Source organism: Salvelinus fontinalis, chromosome 5, assembly GCF_029448725.1.
Source record: "Salvelinus fontinalis isolate EN_2023a chromosome 5, ASM2944872v1, whole genome shotgun sequence".
In the NCBI taxonomy this organism is placed as follows: Eukaryota; Metazoa; Chordata; class Actinopteri; order Salmoniformes; family Salmonidae; genus Salvelinus; species Salvelinus fontinalis.
Window position 1 is genome coordinate 58,678,002 of NC_074669.1, and position 21,367 is coordinate 58,699,368.

At 48.9% G+C, this 21,367-nt stretch overlaps 1 protein-coding gene across 1 annotated transcript in view; it reads left to right on the top strand.

Annotated features, from left to right (window-relative positions):
- LOC129856147 (uncharacterized) overlaps nt 1-21,367 on the top strand; it is a 97,515-nt gene that overhangs the window by 17,469 nt on the left and 58,679 nt on the right. Inside the window, exon 2 of the mRNA XM_055924252.1 lies at nt 6,406-6,521. The gene's annotated coding sequence lies outside the window, so the exon portion shown is untranslated. The remainder of the gene's footprint in view (nt 1-6,405; nt 6,522-21,367) is intronic.

Consider the following 21,367-nt stretch of genomic DNA (forward strand, 5'->3'; position numbering starts at 1 on the left):
ACAATATGAAGGACCAGAGCCCTATAGACAGTAGTGTACTACAGTATGAAGGACCAGAGCCCTATAGACAGTAGTGTACTACAGTATGAAGGACCAGAGCCCTATAGACAGTAGTGTACTACAGTATGAAGGACCAGAGCCCTATAGACAGTAGTGTACTACAGTATGAAGGACCAGAGTCCTATAGACAGTAGTATACTACAGTATGAAGGACCAGAGCCCTATAGACAGTAGTGTACTACAGTATGAAGGACCAGAGCCCTATAGACAGTAGTGTACTACAGTATGATGGACCAGAGCCCTATAGACAGTAGTGTACTACAGTATGAAGGACCAGAGTCCTATAGACAGTAGTGTACTACAGTATGATGGACCAGAGCCCTATAGACAGTAGTGTACTACAGTATGAAGGACCAGAGCCCTATAGACAGTAGTGTACTACAGTATGAAGGACCAGAGCCCTATAGACAGTAGTGTACTACAGTATGAAGGACCAGAGCCCTATAGACAGTAGTGTACTACAGTATGAAGGACCAGAGCCCTATAGACAGTAGTGTACTACAGTATGAAGGACCAGAGCCCTATAGACAGTAGTGTACTACAGTATGAAGGACCAGAGCCCTATAGACAGTAGTGTACTACAGTATGAAGGACCAGAGCCCTATAGACAGTAGTGTACTACAATATGAAGGACCAGAGCCCTATAGACAGTAGTGTACTACAGTATGATGGACCAGAGCCCTATAGACAGTAGTGTACTACAGTATGAAGGACCAGAGCCCTATAGACAGTAGTGTACTACAGTATGAAGGACCAGAGCCCTATAGACAGTAGTGTACTACAGTATGATGGACCAGAGCCCTATAGACAGTAGTGTACTACAGTATGAAGGACCAGAGCCCTATAGACAGTAGTGTACTACAGTATGATGGACCAGAGTCCTATAGACAGTAGTGTACTACAGTATGATGGACCAGAGCCCTATAGACAGTAGTATACTACAATATGAAGGACCAGAGCCCTATAGACAGTAGTGTACTACAGTATGATGGACCAGAGCCCTATAGACAGTAGTGTACTACAGTATGAAGGACCAGAGCCCTATAGACAGTAGTATACTACAATATGAAGGACCAGAGCCCTATAGACAGTAGTGTACTACAGTATGAAGGACCAGAGCCCTATAGACAGTAGTGTACTACAGTATGAAGGGAATAGGGCGCCATATGGGACTTAGCCATTGATAAAGGACCAACATCCTCTACTGGACACCTGGGATTTCAACACCGCCCACTAAACACTGTCTGTCTGTCTGTCTGTCTGTCTGTCTGTCTGTCTGTCTGTCTGTCTGTCTGTCTGTCTGTCTGTCTGTCGCTGTCTTTTATCTCTCTTATCTGTCTGTCTGTCTGTCTGTCTGTCTGTCTGTCTGTCTGTCGCTGTCTTTTGTCTCTCTTATCTGTCTGTCTGTCTGTCTGTCTGTCTGTCGCTGTCTTTTGTCTCTCTTATCTGTCTGTCTGTCTGTCTGTCTGTCTGTCTGTCTGTCTGTCGCTGTCTTTTATCTCTCTTATCTGTCTGTCTGTCTGTCTGTCTGTCTGTCTGTCGCTGTCTTTTGTCTCTCTTATCTGTCTGTCTGTCTGTCTGTCTGTCTGTCTGTCTGTCTGTCGCTGTCTTTTATCTCTCTTATCTGTCTGTCTGTCTGTCTGTCTGTCTGTCTGTCTGTCGCTGTCTTTTGTCTCTCTTATCTGTCTGTCTGTCTGTCTGTCTGTCTGTCTGTCTGTCGCTGTCTTTTGTCTCTCTTATCTGTCTGTCTGTCTGTCTGTCTGTCTGTCTGTCTGTCTGTCTGTCTGTCTGTCTCTGTCTGTCTGTCTGTCTGTCTGTCGCTGTCTTTTATCTCTCTTATCTGTCTCTTATCTGTCTGTTTCTACAGTATAATTCAGCATTTAGTTCCTTAGGAAACATATTTCTCCCAATACTTTCACAGAAAAACAAAAACAAAAATGGGGATGAGGTAGGTAGTTGGTTGGATGGGCTATTTACAGCTGCAGTGATCTGTGAGCTGCTCTGACAGCTGGAGCTTAAAGCTAGTGAGGGAGATGTGAGTCTCCAACTTCAGTGATTTTTTTCAAATCGTTACAGTCATTGGCAGCAGAGAACTGGAAGGAACGGCGACCAAAGGAAGAATTGGCTTTGGGGAGGACCAGTGAAATATACCTGCTGGAGCGCGTGCTACGGGTGGGTGTTGTTATCGTTACCAGTGAACTGAGATAAGGCGGAGCTTTACCTAGCATAGAATTATAGATGACCTGGAGCCAGTGGGTCTGGCGACGCATTTGTAAAGAGGACCAGCCAACGAGAGCATACAGATTGCAGTGGTGGGTAGTATATGGGGCTTTGGTGACAAAACGGATGGCACTGTCATAGACTGCATCCAATTTGTTGAGTAGAGTGTCGGAGGCTATTTTGTAAATGACATCGCCGAAGTCGAGGATCGGTAGGATGGTCAGTTTTAGAAGGGTATGTTTCGCAGCATTAGTGAAGGATGCTTTGTTGCGAAATAGGAAGCCGATTCTAGATTTAACTTTGGATTGGAGATGCTTAATGTGGAAGATCGGTTATGAAATCCACCGACAGGTGCGACCACGGCCGTTGTATAACGGATAAGGGTTGTAATTTACCTCTGGGCAGGTGCCTAGGAGCCTTACACTGGGCGCACACCGAGCAGGAATAAACATATACCCTCACGTCCTTCGCCAAAGTGGGCCACCAGTACTTCCCACTAAGACAGCGCACTGTCCGACCGATCCCAGACTGACCAGAGGAGGGTGACGTGTGGGGCCAATGGATCAGCCGGTAGCCGACAGCGGACGGAACGTACAGACGCCCAGCTGGACACTGGAGGGGAGCGGGCTCTGCACGTGACGCCCGTTCAATGTCCGCGTCCAGCTCCCACACTACCGGCTCCACCAGGCAGGAGGCGGGGAGTATGGTGGTGGGATCCATGGGCCGCTCCTCTGTATCATACAGCCGGGACAATGTGTCTGCCTTAACGTTCTGGGAGCCTGGTCTGTAGGAAACGGTAAACACAAAACTGGTGAAAAACATGGCCCACCTTAACTGGCGAGGGTTCGGTCTCCTCGCCGTCCGGATGTACTCCAGATTGCGGTGGTCAGTCCAGATGAGAAAAGGGTGTCTAGCCTCCTCAAGCCAATCTCCACGCCTTCAAGGCTTTGACGACAGCCAACAGCTCCCGGTCCCCCACATCATGGTTTCGCTCCGCCGGTCGTGAGCTTCTTTGAGAAGAAGGCACAGGGGCGGAGCTTCGGTGGCGTACCCGAGCGCTGAGAGAGCACAGCTCCTTTCCCAGCCTCGGACACATCCACCTCCACTATGAACGTCAAAGAGGGATCCGGATGGGCCAACACAGGAGCCGAGGTAAACAGAGCCCTCAGGTGCCTAAAAGCCCTGTTCGCCTCAGCTGACCACTGCAAGCGCACCGGGCCCCCATTCAGCAGTGAGGTATGGGAGCCGCTACCTGACCAAAACTCCAGATAAACCTCCGGTAGTATTTGGCAAACCCTAAGATTCGCTGCACCTCCTTTACCGTGGTGGGAGTCGGCCAATTAAGCATGGCTGCAATGTGGTCACTCTCCATCTCCACCCCTGACGTGGAAATGCGATACCCTAGGAAGGAGATGGACTGTTGGAAGAACAGACATTTCTCAGCCTTGACGTACAGGTCATGCTCCAACAGACGACCAAGCACCCTGCGCACCAGGGACACATGCTCGGCGCGTGTAGCGGAGTATATCAGAATGTCATCGATATACACCACTACACCCTGCCCGTGCAGGTCCCGGAAAATCTCGTCTACAAAGGCTCGGAAGACTGAGGGCGCATTCATCAACCCGTACTGCATGACGAGGTACTCATAGTGCCCAGAGGTGGTACTGAAAGCCATCTTCCACTCGTCTCCCTCTCGGATACACACCAGGTTTTGAGCGCTCCTGAGAACTAGTTTGGTGAAGAAGCGCACCCCGTGCATTGACTCTATCGCTGTGCCTATGATCGCTAGCGGGTAACTATACCTCACCGTGATCTGATTTAGACCCCGGTAGTCAATTCACAGACGCAGACCTCCCTCCTTCTTCTTCACAAAAAAGAAACTCGAGGAGACGGGTGAAATGAAGGACCGAATGTACCCCTGACGCAGGGATTCGGAGACACATGTTTCCATAGCCTCCGTCTCCGCCTGTGAGAGGGGATACACGTGACTCCTGGGAAGTGCAGCGTCACAATCGCCCATCGATGAGGTGGTAATTGAGTTGCCTTCTTTTTGGAGAAGGTGAGAGCCAAATCGGCATATTCAGGGGGAATGCGCACCAACGGAAACCTCTAAACACCTACCTGAGCACTCTCGCGACAGGTCCACCAGCTGGTCAAATGTGAGGGTGGTGTCTCTGCAGGCCAGCTCCCGACGGACACCCTCGCGCAGACTGCAGCGGTAATGATCGATCAGGGCCCTGTTGTTCCATCCCGCGCCGGCAGCCAGGGTCCTAAACTCTAGTGCGAACTCCTGGGCGCTCCTCGTCTCCTGCCTCAGATGGTAGAGGCATTCACCCGGTCGAAGACTGCCCGGAAACGGCCGCATCTCCCTCTCTCCACACGGCGTTGGCCCACTTTCCCTGTGAGGCACGAGACGAGGGTTGACACCCTCTCACGGTCCGATGGAGCCGGGTGAACGGTGGCCAGCTATAGATCCAGTTGAAGTAGGAACCCCCGGCAGCCCGCAGCCTCGCCGTCGTACTCCTGGGGCAGGGAGAGACGAATCCCACTGGAACCAGGTGGAATCGGGACGCTCGGGAGAGACCCCGGTTGTGCTGGTGGAGGCGCTGGAAGAACTCCCTGTCTCTCCCAGCGGTCCATAGTCTGGGCAACGCGGTCCATGGCGATGCCAAGATGGTGGAGCATTGCTGCATGCTGCTGGACGCGCTCCCCCACCTCTATGGCCGGGGTACCTTGTCCTGCTGACTCCATAATAGAGTTGGTGATTCTGTAATGGGGTGTGTGCTGGTGGCAGGGAAGTCAGGCGCAGGAGAATGAGCTTGGTATAAACTGAGTTATTTAATAAATGCTTACAAACTCCGAAAACCAACACATACAAAATAAAGAAAGTGGATACAAAACCCGTCACACACCATAACATACTTAGCACCAATACATACAACGAACAATCACCGACAAAGACATGAGGTAAAACAGAGGGTTAAATACACAACATGTAATGATGGGATTCAACCAGGTGTGATGTGAGACAAGACAAAACTAATGGAAAATGAAAAATGGATCAGCAATGGCTAGAAGGTCGGTGACGTCGACCGCCGAACACCGCCCGAACAAGGAGAGGGACCAACTTCGGCGGAGGTTGTGACAGTCTGTAACAGTTTGGGACTAGAGTGTCTCCTCCTTTGAAGAGGGGGATGACCGCGGAGGCTTTCCAATCTATTGGAATCTCAGACGATATGAAAGAGAGGTTGAACAGACTGGTAATAGTGGTTGCAACAATGGCGGCGGATAATTTTAGGAAGAGAGGGTCCAGATTGTCTAACCCAGCTGATTTGTTGGGATCCAGATTTTGTAGCTCTTTCAGAACATCAGCTGTCTGGATTTGGGTGAAGGAGAAGCAGGGAGGGGGGCCTGGGCAAGTTGCTGCAGGGGGTGCAGAGCTGTTGGCCGGGGTTGGGGAAGCCAGGTGGAAAGCATGGCCAGCCGTAGAGAAATGCTTATTGAAATTCTCAATTATTGTGGATTTATCGGTGGTGACAGTGTTTCCTAGCCTCAGTGCAGTGGGCAGCTGGGAGGAGGTGTTCTTATTCTCCATGGACTTTACAGAGTCCCAGAACCTTTTGGAATTAGTGCTGCAGGATGCACATTTCTGTTTGAAAAAGCTAGCCTTTGCCTTCCTAACTGACTGTGTGTATTGGTTCCTGGCTTTTCCGAAAAGTTGCATATCGCGGGGACTATTCGAAGCGAGTGCAGTACGCCACAGGGTGAGTTTGTGCTGGTCGAGGGCAGTCAAGTCTGGAGTGAACCAAGGGCTACATCTGTTCTTAGTTTAACATTTTTTGAAAGGGGCATTCTTATTTACGATGGTGAGGAAAGCACTTTTAAAGAAGATTTAGAGTTTCTTCTGCCTGAATATACAGTATTTATCCAGAGCTGACTTTTATACTAGCTATAATATAATACGAATACTATATTAACCCTAACCTTAACCATTACCCTAACCTTTACCCTGACTCTAAACCTTACTGTAACCCTAGCAACAGGTTACATATCAACACATTTGTAGTTGATAGTTTGTTCAATATTTATCTGCCGATCATTCATGTTGTGTTGTATCAGCAGGAGATGAAGAAGCAGCACCCTCCTCTTCCTCACCAGGATGTCCAGAGAGAGATCAGAGAAGGGGAGTAACTGGGGATACACTATGATGGAGCCCTGATACAGAGGACAGAGCACAGGTGAGAGGGGGAGGAGGGTAACTGTGTTTGTGGAGGGGGAGGAGGGTAACTGTGTTTGTGGAGGGGGAGGAGGGTAGCTGTGTTTGTGGAGGGGAGGAGGGTAACTGTGTTTGTGGAGGGGGAGGAGGGTAACTGTGTTTGTGGAGGGGGAGGAGGGTAACTGTGTTTGTGGAGGGGGAGGAGGGTAACTGTGTTTGTGGAGGGGGAGGAGGGTAACTGTGTTTGTGGAGGGGAGGAGGGTAACTGTATTTGTGGAGGGGAGGAGGGTAACTGTGTTTGTGGAGGGGGGAGGGTAACTGTGTTTGTGGAGGGGGAGGAGGGTAACTGTGTTTGTGGAGGGGGAGGAGGGTAACTGTGTTTGTGGAGGGGGAGGAGGGTAACTGTGTTTGTGGAGGGGGAGGAGGGTAACTGTGTTTGTGGAGGGGGAGGAGGGTAACTGTGTTTGTGGAGGGGGAGGAGGGTAACTGTGTTTGTGGAGGGGGGGAGGGTAACTGTGTTTGTGGAGGGGGGGAGGGTAACTGTGTTTGTGGAGGGGGAGGAGGGTAACTGTGTTTGTGGAGGGGGAGGAGGGTAACTGTGTTTGTGGAGGGGGAGGAGGGTAACTGTGTTTGTGGAGGGGGAGGAGGGTAACTGTGTTTGTGGAGGGGGAGGAGGGTAGCTGTGTTTGTGGAGGGGGAGGAGGGTAACTGTGTTTGTTGAGGGGGAGGAGGGTAACTGTGTTTGTGGAGGGGGAGGAGGGTAACTGTGTTTGTGGAGGGGGAGGAGGGTAACTGTGTTTGTGGAGGGGGAGGAGGGTAACTGTGTTTGTGGAGGGGGAGGAGGGTAACTGTGTTTGTGGAGGGGGAGGAGGGTAACTGTGTTTGTGGAGGGGGAGGAGGGTAACTGTGTTTGTGGAGGGGGAGGAGGGTAACTGTGTTTGTGGAGGGGGAGGAGGGTAACTGTGTTTGTGGAGGGGAGGAGGGTAACTGTGTTTGTGGAGGGGGAGGAGGGTAACTGTGTTTGTGGAGGGGGAGGAGGGTAACTGTGTTTGTGGAGGGGGAGGAGGGTAACTGTGTTTGTGGAGGGGGAGGAGGGTAACTGTGTTTGTGGAGGGGGAGGAGGGTAACTGTGTTTGTGGAGGGGAGGAGGGTAACTGTTTGTGGAGGGGTGGAGGGTAACTGTGTTTGTGGAGGGGAGGAGGGTAACTGTGTTTGTGGAGGGGAGGAGGGTAACTGTGTTTGTGGAGGGGGAGGAGGGTAACTGTGTTTGTGGAGGGGGAGGAGGGTAACTGTGTTTGTGGAGGGGGAGGAGGGTAGCTGTGTTTGTGGAGGGGGGGAGGGTAACTGTGTTTGTGGAGGGGGAGGAGGGTAACTGTGTTTGTGGAGGGGGAGGAGGGTAACTGTGTTTGTGGAGGGGGGGAGGGTAACTGTGTTTGTGGAGGGGGAGTCATAAGGTGAATGCACCAATTTGTAAGTCGCTCTGGATAAGAGCGTCTGCTAAATGACTTAAATGTAAATGTAAATGTAGGAGGGTAACTGTGTTTGTGGAGGGGGAGGAGGGTAACTGTGTTTGTGGAGGGGGAGGAGGGTAACTGTGTTTGTGGAGGGGGAGGAGGGTAACTGTGTTTGTGGAGGGGGAGGAGGATAACTGTGTTTGTGGAGGGGGAGGAGGGTAGCTGTGTTTGTGAAGGGGGAGGAGGGTAACTGTGTTTGTGGAGGGGGAGGAGGGTAGCTGTGTTTGTGGAGGGGGAGGAGGGTAACTGTGTTTGTGGAGGGGGAGGAGGGTAGCTGTGTTTGTGGAGGGGGAGGAGGGTAACTATGTTTGTGGAGGGAGAAATAATGAAGGAGAGAGAGCAACGGAGAAACAAACAGACAGAGACAGTTACAGAGTGGAGGGGTGTCTGTGTTAGTGTATCAGGCTGTACGTTGGTCTGAGGTGATTGTCTCTAATCTGGCTCAGTGCGGTGACGCAGTAACACACAGACACACTCACAGTAATCTCATTATCTGTGTGTGTGTGTTGTGTAAGCACATGCCATTTGTCCGAGGCGTGTTTTAGTTTGAATGTATAAACGTGCTGTAAGTGAAAGAACTATGAAGAAGAAGTTGAACGAGGCGAAGGAGTAAAAGAGAGAGGTAGAGGAGGAGAGGAGTGAGGCAGGGAGAAAGAGTGAATGGTGGAGTAGGATCCATGTGCTGCTGTAGCCCCATTAGTCTCTAGTGTGTGTGTCAGTATTACCCTGTCAGAGGAAATCTGACTCCTCCCATTGTTTCTACTTATCTAATATATATATATATATAGAGGAATATAAATAGAAAGAGTGTGAGTGATGGTTGGTTGAACGATTGATCAAGAAAAGACTGGGGAAATAAGAGCTAGGTGGATGAGACTGACAGACATGAAGGCAGGGAGAGACAGTACTCTGCAATAAAAGTGTTCACATGACTCCACCCCCTTGTTTCTTGACAGTGAAATGCTTTGCTACGCTGTGTCTATTGTTCAATGGCTCTTCCCTCACAACACTGTAGTAGACAACAATGAGATTAGATACCAGTGTTCTGTCATACATTCTGATGAATAGACAACAATGAGATTAGATACCAGTGTTCTGTCATACATTCTGATAAATAGACAACAATGAGATTAGATACCAGTGTTCTGTCATACATTCTGATAAATAGACAACAATGAGATTAGATACCAGTGTTCTGTCATACATTCTGATAAATAGACAACAGTGAGATTAGATACCAGTGTTCTGTCATACATTCTGATGAATAGACAACAATGAGATTAGATACCAGTGTTCTGTCATACATTCTGATGAATAGACAACAATGAGATTAGATACCAGTGTTCTGTCATACATTCTGATGAATAGACAACAATGAGATTAGATACCAGTGTTCTGTCATACATTCTGATAACTAGACAACAATGAGATTAGATACCAGTGTTCTGTCATACATTCTGATGAATAGACAACAATGAGATTAGATACCAGTGTTCTGTCATACATTCTGATGAATAGACAACAATGAGATTAGATACCAGTGTTCTGTCATACATTCTGATAACTAGACAACAATGGGATTAGATACCAGTGTTCTGTCATACATTCTGATGAATAGACAACAATGAGATTAGATACCAGTGTTCTGTCATACATTCTGATGAATAGACAACAATGAGATTAGATACCAGTGTTCTGTCATACATTCTGATGAATAGACAACAATGAGATTAGATACCAGTGTTCTGTCATACATTCTGATGAATAGACAACAATGAGATTAGATACCAGTGTTATGTCATACATTCTGATAAATAGACAACAAATATGATAAACGACAAAAGATATGTTATTAATGAGAAGGGACTAGAATGTATTGGATTAAATACGTTGTTGAGTGGTTTTAGTGTTTGGCATGAGCTGAAACCTCACTCAGTGTTTTTCATCATCTACTTTTGAAGAAGACAAATCCCAAATATCCATTAATCAAATGGTGGATAGTTAGACACCAGGCAAATGTGAGGCTATCACAACTAAGGATATGACCCTGACATGTATTATAACACAAAGGGCAGGTCGAGGACAGGCAGAGGTTTGTAGTCAGGTCAGAGTCAGGCAGGTACAGGACGGCAGAAAGCTCAGAGTCAGGGCTGAATGGTCAGAACCGAGAAAACTTGGGAAAAAACACTTGAGAAACAAGAAAACAGGAAATCACGCTGGTAAAAACTGACAAGACAAACTGGCAACAGACAAACAGAAACAGGAGACAGAGGTTTGATCCCAGACACGTGAATTGTGGGATGTATACGGAGGGTGCGGTACAACAGAGGGCCTAAGTACTTTAGAGATGGGCAAGGGGCGATGAAACGAGGAGTCCACCCGGAGGGGCAGGTCCCGAGGAGACAGCCATACCCTCTGCCTGAGCCGATAATAGGGAGCAGGGGGCAGCCATACCCTCTGCCTGAGCCGATAGCAGGGAGCAGGGAGCAGCCATACCCTCTGCCTGAGCCGATACTTACAAGCCCTTAACCAACAGTGCAGTTCAAGTTCAAGTTGCTGGCTCCATGTGGTGGGGTTGGTGGAGACGAGGCAATGAATGGCTGTCGCCAGGTCCTGATTGGCTCGCTCCGACTGGCATGGGGTGGAAACCAGAAGACAGGCTGGCTGACGACCCAATGAGGGTGCAGAACGCCTTCCAGAACGAGAAGTGGGGACAACGATCGGAGACCATGTCAACCGGAAGTCCATGGATCCGGAAGACGTGCTGCACCATGAGCTGAGCCGTCTCCTTGGCTGAGAGTAACTTGGGAAGGGGAATAAAATGGGCGGTTGGAAGGCCACCAAAAGCGTCATCCAACGGGAGCCTGGCTGGCAGGTCAGTTTTGAGGAATGTGCCCATTCCAGGACTGGGGAACTGGCAGAGTCCGGGACAAACATCCGGTTATCCAGACCCCTCAGGTTCCGGCTGGGAACGCTGCGCCTTACAGACCAGGCTCTCTATACCCCAGAAGACTGCAGCCACTAGACAGGAGGTAGGGAGGTCTCGGGGTCAGACAGAGTAGCAGCGGAGCAATACAACCGTGAGAGTGCGTCAGGCTTCTTGGACCCCCGGCAGTAGGAGAAAGTGAAATTGAAACGGGTGAATAACAGGGCCCATCGAACCTACCTAGAGTTGAGGCGCTTGGCAATGTGGAGATATTCCAGATTATTATGGTCAGGCCACACTAAGAATGGGTGTTCCGCCCCCTCCAACCAGTGCCTCCACTCCTCCAACGCCATCTTGACGGCGACGAGTTGTCGATTTCCCACATCATAGTTCCTCTCAGCAGGGGTAAGACAATGGGAGAGGAAAGCACAGGGGTGCAGCTTTTGGACCGGGGCAGAACGCTGGGACAGGACGGCCCCCACTCCGACATCCGAGGCGTCGACCTCCACCACAAACTGACGGGACGGGTCCAGATAGATTATGATGGGGGCCAGAGTGAATCGACGTTTGAGGTCCGAGATCTCTTGGTAAGCTGAAGGGCTTGTTGGACGTGTTCTTGAGCTGAATGGTAAAAGAAAAGGATGTCGTGGAGGTAGACAAACAGGAACCAATTCAGCATGTCCCAGAGCACAACGTTGACCAGGACCTAGAACACCACAGCAGCGCTGGTCAGTCAGGGGGACGGTTTAACCGTTTTTATCCAAATGGCATAACTAAATACTCATAGTGCCCGCTAGCTGTGTTAAAGTCTGTTTTACACTCATCTCCCTCCCGTACCCGAACAAGATGGTAGGCCGTTCCGAAGGTCCAACTTAGAGAATACGGTCGCTCCATGAAAATATGGTCGCTCCATGAAGAGGTTCGAAAGCCGAGGAGATGAGTGGTAGAAGGTGACGTTTTTGAACCGTGAAGTCATTAAGGTCCCTGTAGTCGATACAGGGTTTTGTCCTTCTCCACAAAGAACAACCCTGCGCCGGCGGGAGAGGCCGATGGACGAATACTCCCTGCAACGAGAGAGTTCTGAATGTTCTCCTCCACAGCCTTGGTCTCCAGCAGTAAAGCCCCCCGAGGGGGTGTAGCGCCCAGGAGAAGGTCAAGGGTCATAGGGTCGATGCGGAGGGAGAGACGTAGCGCCTGGCCTTGTTAAAGACTTCCCGGAGGTCCAGGTACTTCGCGGGAATGGCGGAGAGATCCGAGAGCTTCTCTCAAGCCTGCAAGAAGACGTCCCAGGCCAGGCTGGGCCGACTTAAGACAATGTCCATGGCAGAATGGGCTCCAACCCATGATAGAACCAGTAGCTCAGTCGGTCAGGGAAGGCAGAATGGGCTCCAACCCATGATAGAACCAGTAGCCCAGTCGGTCAGGGAAGGCAGAACGGGCTCCAACCCATGATAGAACCAGTAGCCCAGTCGGTCAGGGAAGGCGGAATGGGCTCCAACCCATGATAGAACCAGTAGCCCAGTCGGTCAGGGAAGGCAGAACGGGCTCCAACCCATGATAGAACCAGTAGCCCAGTCGGTCAGGGAAGGCGGAACGGGCTCCAACCCATGATAGAACCAGTAGCCCAGTCGGTCAGGGAAGGCAGAACGGGCTCCAACCCATGATAGAACCAGTAGCCCAGTCGGTCAGGGAAGGCCGAACGGGCACCAACCCATGATAGAACCAGTATCCCAGTCGGTCAGGGAAGGCGGAATGGGCTCCAACCCATGATAGAACCAGTAGCCCAGTCGGTCAGGGAAGGCAGAACGGGCTCCAACCCATGATAGAACCAGTAGCCCAGTCGGTCAGGGAAGGCAGAACGGGCTCCAACCCATGATAGAACCAGTAGCCCAGTCGGTCAGGGAAGGCAGAATGGGATCCAACCCATGATAGAACCAGTAGCCCAGTCGGTCAGGGAAGGCGGAACGGGCTCCAACCCATGATAGAACCAGTAGCCCAGTCGGTCAGGGAAGGCGGAACGGGCTCCAACCCATGATAGAACCAGTAGCCCAGTCGGTCAGGGAAGGCAGAACGGGCTCCAACCCATGATAGAACCAGTAGCCCAGTCGGTCAGGGAAGGCAGAACGGGCTCCAACCCATGATAGAACCAGTAGCCCAGTCGGTCAGGGAAGGCAGAACGGGCTCCAACCTATGATAGAACCAGTAGCCCAGTCGGTCAGGGAAGGCAGAACGGGCTCCAACCCATGATAGAACCAGTAGCCCAGTCGGTCAGGGAAGGCAGAACGGGCTCCAACCTATGATAGAACCAGTAGCCCAGTCGGTCAGGGAAGGCAGAACGGGCTCCAACCCATGATAGAACCAGTAGCCCAGTCGGTCAGGGAAGGCAGAACGGGCTCCAACCCATGATAGAACCAGTAGCCCAGTCGGTCAGGGAAGGCGGAACGGGCTCCAACCCATGATAGAACCAGTAGCCCAGTCGGTCAGGGAAGGCAGAATGGGCTCCAACCTATGATAGAACCAGTAGCCCAGTCGGTCAGGGAAGGTAGAATGGGCTCCAACCCATGATAGAACCAGTAGCCCAGTCGGTCAGGGAAGGCAGAATGGGCTCCAACCTATGATAGAACCAGTAGCCCAGTCGGTCAGGGAAGGCAGAATGGTCAGAACCGGGAAACAAACGCTTGAGAAACAGGAAAATGGGAATGCACCTGACATGACAAGATAAACTGATAACAGACAAACAGAAACACAGGCATAAATACACTGGGGATAATGAGGGGAGATGGAGACACCTGGAGGGGGTGGAAACAAACACAAAGACAGGTGAAACAGATCAGGGTGTACAAGTGTCATTGTTTCAGGTTTATCCTGGTCTAGCCTGGTCTGGTTCTGTTAGTCTGGTCTAACCTAGTATGGTTCTGTTTAGGTCTGGTCCTGTAATCACAAAGTCTCAGAGTAGGAGTGCTGGTCTAGGATCAGTTGGACTTGTAAATCATCGTGAATGAGATTACAACATGGACAGGGGAGACCTGCTCCTAGATCAGAATGAATGAGATTACAACATGGACAGGGGAGACCTGCTCCTAGATCAGAATGAATGAGATTACAACATGGACAGGGGAGACCTGATCCTAGATCAGAATGAATGAGATTACAACATGGACAGGGGAGACCTGCTCCTAGATCAGAATGAATGAGATTACAACATGGACAGGGGAGACCTGATCCTAGATCAGAATGAATGAGATTACAACATGGACAGGGGAGACCTGATCCTAGATCAGAATGAATGAGATTACAACATGGACAGGGGAGACCTGATCCTAGATCAGAATGAATGAGATTACAACATGGACAGGGGAGACCTGATCCTAGATCAACAGTCCTACTCTGAAATGCTTTGTGATGACAGGCCCTGGTGTGATTCAGTAAGGTTTACTTTGGTCTGGATTGGTTCCTGCACCTATAGAGATCGTTCCCCCCTTCCTGTGTGTGTGTGTGTGTGTGTGTGTGTGTGTGTGTGTGTGTGTGTGTGTGTGTGTGTGTGTGTGTGTGTGTGTGTGTGAGTGTGTGAGTGTGTGAGTGAGTGAGTGAGTGTGAGTGTAACTTGAGATGGACAAACAAAACAGACAGACGGACAGATTGAGGGCTAATGTGACCATGACTCATAGTAGACAACACAGTCTCTGGAGACACTGCTTTCTCTCTGTCTGTTTGTGTCTCTCTCTCTGTCTCTCTCTCTGTCTCTCTGTCTCTGTCTCTCTGTCTCTGTCTCTCTGTCTCTCTGTCTCTCTGTCTCTCTGTCTCTCTGTCTCTCTGTCTCTCTCTCTCTCTCTCTCTCTCTCTCTCTCTCTCAATTCACAATTCAATTTAAAGGGCTTTATTGGCATGGGAAACATATAATAACATTGCCAAAGCAAGTGCAATAGATAATTAACAAAAGTGAAATAAACAATAAAAAGTGAACAGTAGACATTACAAATACAAAAGTTCCAAATAACAAACCCATTTCAAATATCATATTACGTCTATATGCAGTGTTGTATCAATGTGTAAATAGTTAAAGGAAAAAGGGAAAATAAATAAATATGGGTTTTATTTACAATTGCATTTGTTCTTCACTGGTTGCCCTTTTCTTGTGACAAGAGGTCCCAAATCTTGCTGCTGTGATGTCACACTGGTATTTCACCCAATAGATATGGGAGTTTATCAAAATTGGATTTGTTTTCAAATTCTTTATGGATCTGTGTTATCCGAGGGAAATATGTGTCTCTAATATGGTCATACATTTAGCAGGAGGTTAGGAAAGGCAGCTCAGTTTCCATCTCATTTTGTGGGCAGTGTGCACATAGCCTGTCTTCTCTTGAGAGCCAGGTCTGCCTACGGCGGCCTTTCTCAATAGCAAGGCTAACTCACTGAGTCTGTACATAATCAAAGCTTTTCTTAAGTTTGGGTCAGTCCCAGTGGTCAGGTATTCTGCCACTGTGTACTCTCTGTTTAGGGTCAGTGACAGTGGTCAGGTATTCTGCCACTGTGTACTCTCTGTTTAGGGTCAGTCACAGTGGTCAGGTATTCTGCCACTGTGTACTCTCTGTTTAGGGTCAGTCCCAGTGGTCAGGTATTCTGCCACTGTGTACTCTCTGTTCAGGGATAAATAGCATTCTAGTTTTCTGTGTTGTTTTGTTATTTCTTTCCAATGTGTCAAGTAATTATCTTTTTGTTTTCTCATGATTTGGTTGGGTCTAACTGTGCTGTTGTCCTGGGGCTCTGTGGGGTGTGTTTGTGTTTGTGAACAGAGCCCTAGGACCAGCTTGCTTAGGGGACTCTTCTCCAGGTTCATCTCTCTGTAGGTGATGGCTTTGTTATGGAAGGTTTGGGAATCGTTTCCTTTTAGGTGGTTGTAGAATTTAACGTCTCTTTTCTGGATTTTGATAATTAGTGGGTATCGGCCTAATCCTGCTCTGCATGCATTATTTGGTGTTTTACGGTGTACACGGAGGATACTCTCTCTGTCTTTCTTTCTTTCTCTCTCTCTCTTTCAATTCAATTCAATTCAAGGGGCTTTAATGGCATGGGAGACATATGTTAACATTGCCAAAGCAGGTGAAATAGATAATAAACAAAAGTAAAATAAACAATAAAATAATGTACAGTAAACATTACACTCTCTCTCTCTCTCTCTCGTTCTCTGTCTCTGTCTCTCTCACTCTCTCTCTCACTCTCTCTCTTAATATGTCTTTCGCTGTCATTCACTATCTCTCTTCATATATCTCTCTCTGTCATTCACTATCTCTCTTCATACATCTCTCTCTGTCATTCACTATATCTCTTCATATATATCTGTCTGTCAATGACTATATCTCTTCATACAGTATATGTCTTCATATATCTCTCTCTGTCATTCAATATCTCTTTTCATATATCTCTCTCTGTCATTCACTATCTCTTTTCATATATCTCTCTCTGTCATTCACTATCTCTTTTCATATATCTCTCTCTGTCATTCACTATCTCTCTTCATATATCTCTCTCTGTCATTCACTATCTCTCTTCATATATCTCTCTCTGTCATTCACTATCTCTCTTCATACATCTATCAGGTTTCAGGTGAGACCCAGATGCAGACAACGTCGAATTAACAACAGTTTATTATTCCAACAGGGGCAGGCAAAAGACCGGTCAATGCAGGCAGGGGTCAGTAATCCAGATAGATCGGTCAAAGGTACAGACAGACAGGGTCAGGGCAGGCAGAGTGGTCAGGCAGGCAGGCTCAGAGTCAGGGCAGGCAGAGTGGTCAGGAAGGCAGGCTCAGAGTCAGGGCAGGCAGAGTGGTCAGGAAGGCAGGCTCAGAGTCAGGGCAGGCAGAGTGGTCAGGCAGGCAGGCTCAGGGTCAGGGTCAGGCAGAGTGGTCAGGCAGGCAGGCTCAGAGTCAGGGCAGGCAGAGTGGTCAGGCAGGCAGTCAGGGTCAGGGCAGGCAGAGTGGTCAGGCAGGCAGGCTCAGAGTCAGGGCAGGCAGAGTGGTCAGGAAGGCAGGCTCAGAGTCAGGGCAGGCAGAGTGGTCAGGAAGGCAGGCTCAGAGTCAGGGCAGGCAGAGTGGTCAGGCAGGCAGGCTCAGGGTCAGGCAGAGTGGTCAGGCAGGCAGGCTCAGAGTCAGGGCAGGCAGAGTGGTCAGGCAGGCAGTCAGGGTCAGGGCAGGCAGAGTGGTCAGGCAGGCAGGCTCAGAGTCAGGGCAGGCAGAGTGGTCAGGAAGGCAGGCTCAGAGTCAGGGCAGGCAGAGTGGTCAGGCAGGCTCAGGGTCAGGGCAGGCAGAGTGGTCAGGCAGGCAGGCTCAGGGTCAGGGCAGGCAGAGTGGTCAGGCAGGCAGGCTCAGGGTCAGGGCAGGCAGAAAAGGTCAATACCGGGAAACTAGAAAACAGGAACAATCGAGACACAGGAACAGAGGGGAAAACGCTGGTAGGCTTGTCGAAACAAAATAAAGTGGCAACAGACCAACAGAGAACACGGGTATAAATACACAGGAGATAATGAGGAAGACTGACGACACCTGGAATGGGGTGGAGGCAATCACAAAGACAAGTGAAACAGATCAGGGTGTAACGATATCTCTCTCTGTCATTCACTCTCTCTCTTCATATATCTCTCTTCATATATCTCTCTCTGTCATTCACTCTCTCTCTCTTCATATCTCTCTCTCTGTCATTCACTCTCTCTCTTCATATATCTCTCTCTGTCATTCAGTCTCTCTCTTCATATATCTCTCTCTGTCATGCACTCTCTCTCTTCATATATCTCTCTCTGTCATTCACTCTCTCTCTTCATATATCTCTCTCTGTCATTCAGTCTCTCTCTTCATATCTCTCTCTGTCATTCACTCTCTCTCTCTTCATATATCTCTCTCTGTCATTCAGTCTCTCTCTTCATATATCTCTCTCTGTCATGCACTCTCTCTCTTCATATCTCTCTCTCTGTCATTCACTCTCTCTCTTCATATATCTCTCTCTGTCATTCAGTCTCTCTCTTCATATCTCTCTCTCTGTCATTCACTCTCTCTCTCTTCATATATCTCTCTCTGTCATTCAGTCTCTCTCTTCATATATCTCTCTCTGTCATGCACTCTCTCTCTTCATATCTCTCTCTCTGTCATTCACTCTCTCTCTTCATATATCTCTCTTCATATATCTCTCTGTCATTCAGTCTCTCTCTTCATATATCTCTCTCTGTCATTCACTCTCTCTCTTCATATATCTCTCTCTGTCATGCACTCTCTCTCTTCATATATCTCTCTCTGTCATTCAGTCTCTCTCTTCATATCTCTCTCTGTCATTCACTCTCTCTCTCTTCATATATCTCTCTCTGTCATTCAGTCTCTCTCTTCATATATCTCTCTCTGTCATGCACTCTCTCTCTTCATATCTCTCTCTCTGTCATTCACTCTCTCTCTTCATATATCTCTCTTCATATATCTCTCTCTGTCATTCAGTCTCTCTCTTCATATATCTCTCTCTGTCATTCACTCTCTCTCTTCATATATCTCTCTCTGTCATGCACTCTCTCTCTTCATATATCTCTCTCTGTCATTCAGTCTCTCTCTTCATATATCTCTCTCTGTCATTCACTCTCTCTCTTCATATATCTCTCTCTGTCATTCAGTCTCTCTCTTCATATCTCTCTCTCTGTCATTCACTCTCTCTCTCTTCATATATCTCTCTCTGTCATTCAGTCTCTCTCTTCATATCTCTCTCTCTGTCATTCACTCTCTCTTTTCATATATCTCTCTTCATATCTCTCTCTCTGTCATTCAGTCTCTCTCTTCATATATCTCTCTCTGTCATTCACTCTCTCTCTCTTCATATCTCTCTCTCTGCCGGTCCTCTACCTCCTCCACTTTTTCTCTCTGCTTTGATCTCTCACTCTCTCTTTTAACCTCTGTCTCACTCCTCTTCTTCTGATCTACAGTACCTTATAGTATCAACCCTCCCTCCCTCCCTCCCTCCCTCCCTCCCTCCCTCCCTCCCTCCCCCCCTCCCTCCCTCCCTCCCTCCCTCCCTCCCTCCCTCCCTCCCTCCCTCCCTCTCTAGTCTAATGGATGTTGTTAATGCCCCATCATCAGTAATGTGTGTGTTCCATCATCAGTAATGTCTGTTGTTTCCTACCAGCTGGGAGTCTCAGAACTAGTCTGTGTCCCAAATGGCACCATATATATATAGGACACTATTTATGACCAGGGCCTTAGAAACATGCTACTGTCTTCATAATTCATCCAACCATCCATCTATCCATTTTTGATTCACTCACTCACCCACTCACCCACCCATGTTTTCTTTCTGTTGCCGGGGAGGTTTAAGGGTTGCCAGGCCAACCATTGGAATAGGGTGCCATTTGGGACGGAACCACTATCCATTACAACCACATGTCCAACATGGTCTGTCAGGATCCATTTGAGATGATTCCCTCCTCACACAACTGAACCACTGGAGACCCATTTAAAAGAGACACCACAGCTGAGATTGGCAATTAGGAGCCATATTATTTGAGATCAATTGACATTATGCGCACCACATGTAGATTATCAGCCAATCGCAGCCGGTCTGGTCTACAGACCAATTAGAGCGTCACAATCCCTAGTGACATCATCTCTGGTCCCCCAAAACCACATACAGCACTCTCCTGAATAATATATGTATGTATGTGTGTGTGTGTGTGTGTGTGTGTGTGTGTGTGTGTGTGTGTGTGTGTGTGTGTGTGTGTGTGTGTGTGTGTGTGTGTGTGTGTGTGTGTGTGTGTGTTTGTGAACTTTTATTTATTCAGAGGAGCCCAATTGAGACCAAGGTTTCATTTCCAATGGTGCCCTGAGGACAGAAAATAAATCAAATTAATAAAATATAAATCTACAAGATAGAACAACAAGATGGAATAACTAGATAGAACAACCAGATATAATAATCAGATAGAATAATCAGATGGAATAACCAGATGGAATAACCAGATGGAATAACCAGATGGAATAACTAGATAGAACAACAAGATATAATAACCAGACGGTGGAAGTGGTGTAATGGTGCCTGGGGTCAACGGTACAGGCTGGTGGCGGTGGTGTAATGGTGTGGGGAATGTTTTCCTAGCACACGTCTTTGTGGCATGGAGCCATTCTTTGTGGCATGGAGACATTGTTCAGTTGGTATCAAAGGACCTAACGTGTGCAAGGAAAACATTCCCCACACCATTACACCACCACCACCAGCCTGTACTGTTGACCCCAGGCACCATTACACCACCACCACCAGCCTGTACTGTTGACCCCAGGCATCATTAACCACTTCCACCAGCCTGTACTTTTGACCCCAGGCACCATTACACCACCGCCACCAGCCTGTACCGTTGACCCCAGGCACCATTACACCACTTCCACCAGCCTGTACCGTTGACCCCAGGCACCATTACACCACCGCCTCCAGCCTGTACCGTTGACCCCAGGCACCATTACACCACCGCCTCCAGCCTGTACTGTTGACACCAGGCACCATTACGCCACCGCCTCCAGCCTGTACCGTTGACCCCAGGCACCATTACACCACCACCTCCAGCCTGTACCGTTGACCCCAGGCACCATTACACCACCGCCTCCAGCCTGTACTGTTGACCCCAGGCACCATTACACCACCGCCTCCAGCCTGTACTGTTGACCCCAGGCACCATTACACCACCGCCTCCAGCCTGTACCGTTGACCCCAGGCACCATTACACCACCGCCTCCAGCCTGTACCGTTGACCCCAGGCACCATTACACCACCGCCTCCAGCCTGTACTGTTGACACCAGGCACCATTACACCACCACCACCAGCCTGTACTGTTGACCCCAGGCAGGATCAGCATGACGCAACAGGAACCAGGATTCATCGGACAAGGCAGTGTATTTCCATTCCTTAATTGTCCAGTGTTGGTGATTGCGTGCCTGCAGGAGCCATTTCTTCTTGTTTGTAGCTGATAGTAGTGGAACCCGGTGTGGTCGTCTGCTGCCCTTCCGTGACAAGTATCGCCGACTGTTGTACTGCACCGTTATTTATCCGTTTGTGGACTGCCTACTAGCGCGGTTCTTACCATTTTCCTTCGACCCATGTCGTCAACGAGCTGTTTTCGCCCACAGGACTGGATATATTTTGTTTGTCTCACCATTCTCTGTAAACCCTAGACACTGTCGTGCTTGAAAAACACAGGAGGACGGCCGTTTCTGAGATACTGGAACTGCCGTGCCTGGAACCGGTGGTCATACCACGCTCAAAGTTGCTTAGGTCACACGTTTTGACCATTCTAACGTTCAATTGAACAGTAACTGAATGCCTCGATGCCTGTCTGCCTGCTTTATTTAGCAAGCCACGGCCACGTGAGTCACTGTCTGTAGGAGCGATCCATTTTTGTGAACAGGGTGATGT